Source organism: Camellia sinensis, chromosome 3 (genome assembly GCF_055761805.1).
Source record: "Camellia sinensis isolate YWXY chromosome 3, ASM5576180v1, whole genome shotgun sequence".
NCBI classification, from domain to species: Eukaryota; Viridiplantae; Streptophyta; class Magnoliopsida; order Ericales; family Theaceae; genus Camellia; species Camellia sinensis.
The window spans coordinates 216,951,593-216,959,553 of record NC_138963.1 but is presented as its reverse complement, the minus strand read 5'-3'; the positions used below and the strand labels follow the sequence as shown (position 1 = coordinate 216,959,553).

The 7,961-nt window shown below is 38.9% G+C and overlaps 1 pseudogene across 1 annotated transcript; it reads left to right on the top strand.

Annotated features, from left to right (window-relative positions):
* The first annotated feature begins 333 nt into the window (after positions 1-333).
* Positions 334-5,377, top strand: LOC114295364 (6,7,8-trihydroxycoumarin synthase-like; annotated as a pseudogene). Its single transcript, XR_014365255.1, has 3 exons — positions 334-904; positions 3,611-3,995; positions 4,703-5,377. The product of XR_014365255.1 is annotated as a 6,7,8-trihydroxycoumarin synthase-like (transcript).
* The last annotated feature ends 2,584 nt before the right edge of the window (positions 5,378-7,961 follow it).

The window sequence follows — 7,961 nt, the reverse complement described above, 5'->3', positions numbered from 1 at the left end:
CTTTTATTTATTTATTTTTTTAACATAAAATGTTTAAGCTGTTCACGTAATATATATATATATATATATTAAAAATACTAAGCCTAACTTGATTTGAAATTCCATTTCATTCCATTAATTCACTTTGACTGTATAATACGACGGATGAGTTTACGGTGAGAGCTTGTGCATTATAAAAAAAAAAATATGACAGTGACTTAATTAATAAAATAACATATATTACATACACAACAAAATTTTTAATTTAAAGATGAAAAACTGATCATACATTATAATATCCTATCTTCTTCATCACTCATAATAACATAAAATATCCGTATTCTCGGAATACCCTATTATCACCCCTATAAAGAGACCACCGTCTCTTACTTCTATTATACAAAATAACTCTAGTTTTTGGCAATAACAATGATGTTGCTTCTTATCCTGGTAGCTCTTCCCATTTTCCTCTTCTTCTTTGTTCTTCACAAAAACAGAGGAAATGGACAAGTCCTCCTTCCACCAGGCCCTCCTGGACTTCCCTTCATTGGAAATTTACATCAGCTCGATAACTCTGCCCCTCACCGCTACTTCTGGAACCTCTCCAAGCAATACGGTCCTCTCATGTCCTTACGACTCGGCTCTGTTCCAACCCTTGTGGTTTCTTCAGCAAAAATGGCGAAAGAGGTTATGAAGACCCATGATCTTGAGTTTTCTAGCAGGCCTTCCATGGTTGGCCCGCAAAAACTCTCTTATAATGGCTTGGACTGGGCTTTTGCACCATACAATGACTATTGGAGGCAAATGAGAAAGCTTTGTGGTCTTCAGCTCTTCAACACCAAAAGGGTTCAATCTTTTCATTCAGTTCGCGAAGAAGTGCATCGAATGATTGAGAAAATATCTAAATTAGCTTCTGAGGATAAAGGTATTGCTTCTTTTTTTTTTTCCTTCCTCTTGGAATAATTGGTGATCTAACATGATACGAGAGCTCTTAGTTTAAGTTTTGTCTATGTTCAAGTCTTATCACCCATGTTTTCTCTATCATTATTTATCTATTTGTGCATGTTATTCTCTTCACATGTGAAACAGGATTGTACGTAAGAGTGTTATCTTAATATGCATTAATCATTGGGCCCATTTCTTAATCCTATCTCTGGATAAGCAACCCTTCCTTTCCCCCATAAATCTAATTTCATTAAAATCCCCTCCCACACACCACGGATTTGGAAAATGATGATGAATACCCACAAGAGATTTCCATAACTGCCTCCTCCCAAGAACGTCATTAGGAGCATAGATATTTACAAGGGAACACTGAAAAGAAGGACTAGAGGTACCTGATAAAATGATGAAGTTTTTACCACTGCAACAACTCTTAAGCTCGAAGATTTGTGGCCTCCATATAGACAGTAGACCTCCAGCACTTCCCACAGAATCCACCACCATATATTCCATTTCTTCAGAGGGCCAAATTGATTTCACAAAATGATCCTCCATAATTCTTCTCTTAGTCTCCTGAAGAAAGAGCACATCAACCCCTCTCTCCCTCACCAATCTCTTTATCTTTCCCCTCTTTTCTGGTCTTCCCAAACCTCGCACATTCCAAGATAATATCTTCATTTAAACACACTATTGATTCCCAATCTCCTCCGGACAGCCCTCTAAACTTCGGTTGCCTGCCTCCTCCAATTCTGCTCCTATTGAAGAACTTAACTTTCAACTTTTTAGGTTTGCCTCTAGGGGCTAACCCAAAGAGGAAGTGCACTTGGAACCCAATACTGGATAAGGTGAGCAAGAGGTTGTCATCTTGGAAGAGTAAGCTGCTGTCTTTTAGTGGGCGTTTGACTTTAATTAAATCAGTCCTTTCCAATTTGCCTACTTACTTTCTTTCTATTTTCAAGATGCCTAAGGGGGTTGCTAAGGCATTGGCAAAAATTCAATCAAATTTCTTGTGGGGAGGAGCAAAGGATGGGAGGTGTGTACACTTGGTTAATTGGGGTGAGGTAACTAAGAATAAAAGTCAAGGGGGCTTGGGTGTGAGAGATTTGGGTGAGGTGAACGATTGTTTGTTGTTAAAATGGTGGTGGAGATTTGGGTCAGAGGATAAAACCTTGTGGAAATCAGTTGTTTGCTCAAGGTATGGGCGTTCAAGAGGGGATTGGGCACCAACTTTGTCCAACACAGATGGGGCGTCTACTGTATGGAAGGATATTGTGCAGCTCAATTTAAATAACCAGTCTTTGGGTGAGTTTTATTCCCAGAACTTCAAGCTATCAGTGGGAAACGGGAGAAGGATCCAGTTTTGGTCGGATGCTTGGCTCAATGGTAGAAGTCTGAATGAGGAGTATCCTAGACTGTTCAGTCTATCCACTGAGAAGGATGGAACATTACAGCAAATTAATGCCAAGAAGAAACTCGGGGTATGGCAGCTCCAGTTCAGAAGGAGGCTGCAGAGGCTGACTGCATTCCTGGACTCATCTCCTGATCTTAGAATTGAATCTGAAGACTCTTGCTCTTGGCTAGCATCAACATCTAGTAAGTTCTCAACATCATCGGTGTGGAGTTGGTGGGGTGCAACTAAAGGCCCTGAATTGAGAGTGCCAGCTGGGGTGTGGGTAAGCCTGGCACCTCCCAAGATGCAGTTCCTTTGCTGGCTTGCTTGGAGAGGCCGCATTAAGACTTCTCTCTTCCTTCAGAGGATTGGGGTTCTCCCTCCCAATGCAGAGACCCAGTGTGTTTTTTGTCAATCTGTTGTGGAGTCGTTGGAGCATGTGCTACTGTTTTGCCCACAGGTTTGGAAGTGCTGGGCAGCCATGGCTAGTTGGTGGGATCAGCATTGGGTCATCCCGGGTTCTGTTGAGGGTTTGCTTCAATGCTGGTCAGGGAGTAAAGCGAAGTCTTGGGTTCACAAAGCTTGGCAGGCTGTTCCAGCACTACTGATGTGGTCTGTATGGAAGTTAAGAAACGAGTGCAGATTTAAGGGGGTTAATCCAGATTTTGCAAGTCTAAGTGAGAGGTTGAAACTGCAGATCGCTCTGTGGGTGAAGTGGTCCTTCAGGGTCGACTACTCAGTCCATGACCTTGTCTCAAACCTCCATCAGATCAGGCAGTGCGTCAATTAGCAGGTAAATCTGTAAGCAGATTCTGTGTAATGGCTGTCCGCTGTCCACTAGTGCAGATTCTCAGGCCCAGAAATTGTTGCGCAGGAAGCTCCAGCATTGCAGAGTTGCTCTGTTTGGTTTATGCTTGTTAGGTAATTGGTTTTGGCATGGAGTTTGGATTGTTGTTGATGTTATGTATGCAGCTACTAATGCTGATTCTCAGGCCTTCAGCAGGTGTTGATGTTTGGATTGATGTTAGGATTGTTGCTGTGCTAATTCTCAGGCCTTCAGCTACAATTTCGCCTTGCTGCTGTTTGTTTTGTTCTTTTGTCTCTTGTTCAGTTTTTCAGTTTTGGAGTTCGGGTGTTTGATTGGCTCCTCGCCAAACTTTGTAACCCCCCACCCCACCCCCCCCCCCCGGTTTTGTTGTTGTTTTGTTGATTGTATATTGCTTTATCATCTATATATTTTCATTTTGCTGATCAAAAAAAAAAAAACTGAAGTTTTGGGGACGATTGGTGATCTAACAGGTATTAACTTGAGTGAGATGCTCATGGCTCTCACAAGCACCACAATCTGCAGGGTTGCTTTTGGTAAGAGGTATGAGGATGAAGGTCATGAAAGAAGTAGATTTCACAGCCTACTCAACGAAGGTCAAGCCATGTGTGGGAGCTTCTTCATTTCAGATTATTTCCTTTGATGGGTTGGGTTGATAGACTTTCTGGACTCTATGGCCGCCTTGAGAAAAATTTCAAGGAGTTTGATAAGTTCTACCAAGAAATCATCGACGATCATCTTGATCCAAAAAGACGAAAATCTAATCAAGAAGACATCACAGACGTCTTGCTGAAATTGCAAAACAATCGGTCGTTAGCTATTGATATTACTTTTGACCATATTAAAGCAGTCCTTATGGTAATCTTTTTGAATTTTCAATGACTAATTTTATATATGACATCACGACCCACTAAACCATAGGGGAAACTACAAGTGTATTTTTTCAAGAAAAAAAAAAAGTTCAAAATTAATGGTAAATCATATAAATTTTAATAATTAAACTCTTAAAATTTTTCATTAATTAGTAAATATTTTGTGAATGTGGCATGAAGTGTAATTTTCCCTAAAATATAAGGAGATGGAGAATATAGCATGAAAGGAAATGATTGATCTTGATTCTTTACGTACGCTTATCATTTTTTGGTCAAGAATTCTTTATTTCTAAATTTTTATGTCATGTTGTTCCAAACAACTATAGCCATTGGATCATTTCACACCCCAAGATTTGTTTTCATAACAATACAACAATAATTTAAGATTTTTGAGATAAAAGCTAAACATTTAGTGATGTATTGGGGACCAAAATTTTTGTTTCAAAAAAAAAACAAAAAATTTGTACCAAATTACTTTGCCGTATTTATTAGCAATATTTTAAAAATTTTGTCACTAAGTCTTTCGCAACAACAAGAATTGGTTCTATAATATTTTTCGCATCAAAATTTTCACTTTTAAGAATAAAAAAATTTAATTCCTAAAACTCTTATTTGTTAGTGAGATTTGGGGACAAATAATCCCTAGCCTTTTTTCAACCTGATGTTACCGTTGTCTGTTTTATTTTGTTGTAGAACATATTTTTTGGTGGCACAGACACAAGTGCAGCTACATTAGTTTGGGCAATGACAGCGCTAATGCAAGAGGAAGTCAGAAATTTGGTTGGAGAAAAAGGCAGTGTAGATGAAGATGATCTTCAAAACCTTCCATACCTCAAGGCAGTAGTAAAAGAAACAATGAGATTGCACCCTGCAGTTCCACTACTAGTGCCACGAGAAACAACTCAAACATGTAAGATAGATGGGTATGAAATTCCACCGAAAACCTTAGTCTATGTGAATGCATGGGCCATTGGAAGGGACCCTGAAGCTTGGGACAACCCACAAGAGTTCTTACCTGAGAGATTTATAGGAAGCACAATTGACTTCAAAGGTCAAGATTTTGAGCTTGTTCCCTTTGGTGCTGGTCGAAGAGGTTGTCCAGGGCTCTACATGGGTGCTGTTCAAGTGGAACTTACACTTGCCAATCTTCGTTGTGCATTTGATTGGGAATTACCTGTTGGGATGAAGAAGGAAGATTTAGACACCGAGGTCATACCCGGTGTAACAATGCACAAGAAAACTGCCCTTTGCCTTGTACCTAGTGGTGGACAATTTTCACTGTAATTAATTAATTCAGTTTGTGTACTAAACAACAAATAAAATATAAAAGAAATAAAGGAAATGGGAGAATTTATTTGATTACAAAAATCAAACTCGAAATAAAAATAAATAAATAAAAACAGATTTTATTTTGTTACAAAAACAAAATTAAAATCTGATTTAAATAAATAATAATAACACTAAAAATAAATTAAATAACTTACTTGATTTAATTTGTTTGAATTATAATCTGATCAAGTCCAGTGTTTGACACTGTGTCCTTAAGACAGATTCGTCCTCTCCACGGTGCTTTCAGAATTTGGACGTCTATCTCTCAGGATAAAATGATATACTACAAACAATAGCAGCACTACAAATTGTTTGTCTAACGAATACACTAAGTGTTTATACTCTCTCTGACAAGAAAATAATGCAGCAAAATGAAGAGGATGTTTGCAGAATTATAAAGGATGAAAATTAGAGTTACAAAATCCAAATGAGGGTTGTCCTATTTATAGATGTAATGGTGGCTGTAGGTTTTGAATTGAATAGGTATGAAACCTGTTGGTTTTGAATTCAAATAGATTTGAATCTGTTGGATTACAATTCAAACAGATAACAAAAATGGGAATGGCCCTGTTTGGGTGTACAGTAAATCTGAACCAGTTTAATTCCGGTTTAAAACCGAGAAGGGCCCTGTTTGGATGTACAGTAAAACCAAACCAGTTTAATTTTGAATTCTGGATTTTATTTTACCAAAAATAAAATTAAATTCAAATGTTTTTGGCCCAAAAAGATTAATATTGGGCCGAACAAGCCCAACCCAACCACACACCACGCACCCGCGCCCAAGCCCAGGCCCAGCCCGCCCGACCGGACGGACGGCGGTGGTGGCGCGCGTGTATGTGGTTTTTGGGTCCAATGGGTCTAGCCCATTTTGCCAATAACCTCTCCCTCTAAAACACTTAGGTACCCTTTGGGGCACACCCCAAGTACCAAACCCAAGCCTTATAAACTCATTCAAAACTTCTCACCAAATCAATGTGGGACAAGCCATTTTACAACCTTAAGGAATTTTCACCAAAACTCCATTTCCATGGAGCACACTTGGGCTTCAATTTCCCATTCACTCGGTAATGGTTTTGAGCAACCAAATATACCACGTGAATCACAACGCGGCATAGAACGCGTTACCACTTTGACCCGTGAAAATCGACGCACGGGGCCCACCTAAAAAATAGACCGAACTTAGGATAAAATTCTGGTTTTACCCAGAATTTATAACCATTTCCAACAATCCCCCACATGAATGGAATTTGATGACAACGGAAATGCAACAATATGCAGCTTTATCGAAAGAGTATAAGTCGAAAATATCTTGCATCAGGATAAGTAGTTTTCGGCCTTGAACCTTCCCTAGTGATAACCTATCGGACTTACTAGCTAACCAATGGACGCGATGCCTTGAATTGTTCAGCCGTTTGTGTAAGCCAAGACAATAGATTTCACACAAAATATCTTCTAACACATCGTGGTTCTCACTGTTGTGTTCATTTTGGCCTTGAACGCGCCTGGTTTTCATGAGTGTTTCTAGATAATTTAGCCTTTTGCATTCTCATAGAACCAGCCCCAGTTCGGCACTCATATAGGTGATTCTTATTGTGAGTATCTCCTTATACTCGTCTTGATTTTATGCCTTAATCAAGATATAAGTAATCATTAAAAGCAAAGCTTATCCTTATACCACTGCATACAACATATGTTGCAGATATCACTCTCACCATAGGAATGGGTAGGAACTTAATCCTTTAGTGATTTCTGGCAAGCCATACATAACTTAGTTGTCCCTTTGAACTTAGTTCTTGGGATTTCCAGTCATATAAGTAGGGTTACCATTATGACAACTCTTATGTAATAGACTTTAATCCCATCCCCTTTGATGAACTATACACTAGCTCTTTTGTCAAACCTTTTGTTAACGGATCCGCAATATTCTCTTTAGATTTTATATAATCTAGTGAGATTATTCCGTTTGACAACAATTGCCTTACGGTATTATGTCGATGACGAATATGTCGTGACTTATCGTTATACATATGATTCTGTGCCCTGCCTATTGCAGATTGACTATCACAATGAATGCAAATAGCTGGCACAGGTTTTGGCCACATTGGAATGTCTTCTAAGAAGTGACGAAGTCATTCTGCTTCTTCTCCTGCTTTGTCCAAAGCAATGAACTCGGATTCCATTGTGGATCGTGCGATGCATGTTTGTTTCGTGGATTTCCAAGAAATAGCAGCGCCTCCCAGAGTAAAGACATATCCGCTTGTGGATTTTGAATCTTTAGTATCCGATATCTAATTGGCATCACAATAACCTTCAAGTACTACTGGATATCGAGTAAAGTTCAAACCATGATCACGAGTAAATCTTAGATATCTAAGAACCCGAATGATCGCTTTCCAATGGTCTTCTCCGGGGTTATTAGTGTACCTACTCAATTTACTGATAGCATAAGCTATATCAGAACGAGTACAATTCATTAGGTACATTAGGCTTCCAATGATTTGGGAGTATTTTAACTGAGACACTGTATCACCTTTATTTTTCGATAAATAAAGACTGATATCTACAGGTGTTCTAGCTAAATTCAAACCATCCTTGGTAAATTTACCAAGAATCTTCTCAATAT